Source organism: Patagioenas fasciata, chromosome 20, assembly GCF_037038585.1.
Source record: "Patagioenas fasciata isolate bPatFas1 chromosome 20, bPatFas1.hap1, whole genome shotgun sequence".
Classification (NCBI taxonomy): Eukaryota; Metazoa; Chordata; class Aves; order Columbiformes; family Columbidae; genus Patagioenas; species Patagioenas fasciata.
This window is the reverse complement of record NC_092539.1, coordinates 5636434-5639372: the sequence shown is the minus strand read 5'-3', so window position 1 is coordinate 5639372 and position 2939 is coordinate 5636434. Positions and strand designations below refer to the sequence as shown.

General features: G+C 40.3%; 1 long non-coding RNA gene across 1 annotated transcript; it reads left to right on the top strand.

Moving 5' to 3' along the window:
• Positions 1 to 711: 711 nt before the first annotated feature.
• Positions 712 to 2007, top strand: LOC139829528 (uncharacterized). The gene is made up of 3 exons (XR_011742037.1): positions 712 to 815; positions 1180 to 1421; positions 1891 to 2007. It is a non-coding gene; the product is annotated as an uncharacterized lncRNA (long non-coding RNA).
• The last annotated feature ends 932 nt before the right edge of the window (positions 2008 to 2939 follow it).

Genomic DNA, 2939 nt, shown 5'->3' with positions numbered 1-2939 from the left:
CTCATACAGTATCTCCATGGAGATGTGCACCATATGGAGTTAATTAGTAGAACAACAAAACAATCAATTAGTTCCTTAATTAGTTTTACTAAGAAATGATACCAAACACAAACAATTTATTCAAACAAATGCCCGGACCACAATGATAGTTTAATGGCCCCTGTGAAACTGGCTCCATGCTGAGCCTCTTAGTGTTTTTTTGATTGATTTTGAAGATATTGAGGGTAAATGTTATCTTTGGTCCAGCCAAAATGTTTTATCAGTATGATCAATTATTTACAGTATTAGAAAACAGAGAGAAGATTACTGGGAGGTTTTCATTAAAAAAAAAAGAAAAAAAAAGGAAAGAAAAGAAAACCTTAAATCATATGTTTTCATCAAGCCAGTATTTAACCTGATATCAATATGTGGGGATTAAAAAGGTAGGGATTTTCCCTGCATGCCACAGTATCATTTAATCCTAGAAACAAATTGGTTTTCTGTGTCTTATACAGATTGGTACTTTTGGCATATACATTACCCAGAGAAGACTGAAATCGGGAATGCACAGATCATCCGTTAACTCAGACAAATGTAAAACAAAGTGGTGCTGGGAGGTGGGATGTTTGCAATAGAGCAGTTGGGAACAGAACATGGAAGTCAGAATGTGCAAGAGGAATTTGCTGGTTGTTTTCTTATGCTGATACGTATCACAGGTATTTGTCTGAGACTTTTTCCATGAAGGGAGGCATCTCCATGTATCACTCATGACTTCTACTGGTATCAAGAAGGACTTAAGAGCTCTGGAGAACTCATTACCTATGCCACCAAGAAAAGTAAATATCAAAATTAGCTTTTTTTGCTACACTCAGCAGCTATGATTAATTGCTTGTTAACAAGATGTTCAAAGTACAATGATTTATCTGAGTTTCATCCGGCAGATTATGGGATATAACATTTTAATAAATTCATTGTGACTATAGATATATGTTAAAATGATAAATATGTCAAGCTACTATAGATATTTTAGATCCAATAAAGTTATTTTTAGAATGTGTTTCTGTGATGGACTAACCTATTATTTACCCAGCTGCATTTTTATGAACCAATCTTTTTCTTAGAAAAAAAAAATGCCCAGGATTTAGAATGGTGTTTTATTACTATCATCTTCCCTATAATTCTTTTTTCCCCAATAAATAGATCTTTAAAAAAATAAAAATCCCGTCTTTGCAACTTTGGAGAAGGCTCAAGCCCTGCAGCCAGAGACTGTGTGGGATTGATGCTCGGGATGCAGATTGTGAGCAACCGTACCCAGAGGGGACACATCTGGCAACACTCTTTCGGGGGAAACTCATCCGTCGAACAGTCCCTCCCAGCTGGGACACGTACAGCAGGGGACCAGGGAAGGAAAACTGCTGGAAGAGAGAAATGCAAACTCTTGTGTAAGTCATCAATCTGCAGTCTTCATTTATTTGACCACTGAAGTGTGTGTGTATTTGTGTCTGTGGCTGAGTCTTCCTGCTGAATCAGGAGCAAAATGGAGACTCTTTCATGCCCTTGCTTTAGTAGCTCCTCTTGCCAGTCCAGCAGGCTGTTCATGAGTTTCCAGAGGAGCCTTTGTGTCAGGAAACTGGTTCAGGACTGACTCCCTGTCTGCAAAGGAGCAGGTGGCACCATCAGCTTTGTTTCTGGTGCACTGGTTATCACTGCAGCTCCTGAAGATGCTCTTTACAAATCTCAGTGTCCCTGGCTTTTTTACAGCATCTTCACTTTGCTCTGTTCCTGTTTTTGGAGGCCATATTAAATAGTTATTCTCTGTGGATACACCTTATTATTTTTCTGAAGAAGAGGAGTAAAGCGTAATTTTCAGGTCTATGTAAACTAACGCTTGCTCTTGGCTTTGTCCTGCAGGTCACCGTGAGCTGTTCCAGTAACACAGCCCCTGTCTCCAGCACCCAGCAGCCCCCTTGGTGGCTGAGGAGCTGAGGATAAATCGCTGCTTGCAGCCAGGCTGCTGGTTAGAATGTAAATGTCTAAACTTTGGAGAAGTGACCTCTGTTAAGTGGTTTAATGCAGTCTGTTGCCAGGAGCTCATGAATTCTGTATTACAGCAAATAGTTCCATGAGATTGCAACTATCTTACTAATAATACAACCTCAACATATTTATCACAATAACTCAGACATAGAGAAAGTATAAATATCTTTGATACTGGGAAATGAACCGGCTGCCTATAGGCATCTTCTTTGCTTTATTGATTTAACCCTTTGCAGATTTCTGTGTCAGGGACTGGTGCAAAGAAAAGGATTTAAAAGGATTAAACAATGATGCTATGTGTCTGCACCACATACTTAATTTAGCCTGGTTCAGAGTGCTTCACAGATGTTAGCAGCAGACTTGCAGGTTGGATATGAGAAGGCTTGCTTCACAAACTCAAATGCAGGCATTTGTGCATTTTGGGAAGAGCAAACCAGATTTCTCTCACTATGCAGTATCTTGGAGGCAGGGAAGAAGAAAACTGTGCTCAGCAGAGGCACAGTGAATAATTTCAAGGTGGCAGAATGCTGATCCTGTTGGCTGGTTCAGGTCATCAGGCACAGTACAATGTTTGGGATTTTCTCATGCTGGATCCTGCTGGCTAGAGGATCTCGGATGAGTTGCAACTGGTATACGGTGCCAAAAGGGGAGAATAATCGCAGTGATCTTCTAAGAGTGCAGTAATGAGTGTCAGTCAACTGCTTTTCCTACATATGAACCTGGATGGGTCTTCTGCCAAGGGACTGTTACAAATTACCTTGGCTTTAAGTCCATCCCATCATTCCCCATGACGTCAAACTCTTTTTGTTGTTGTTGTGTTGGAGGATGAGACACCCAGTGAACACTTGCTAAACAACACCATCATTCCCTGGATCTCAGATCTGCCACTAACCCTGTCTGATTTACATTATCTGATGTGATCA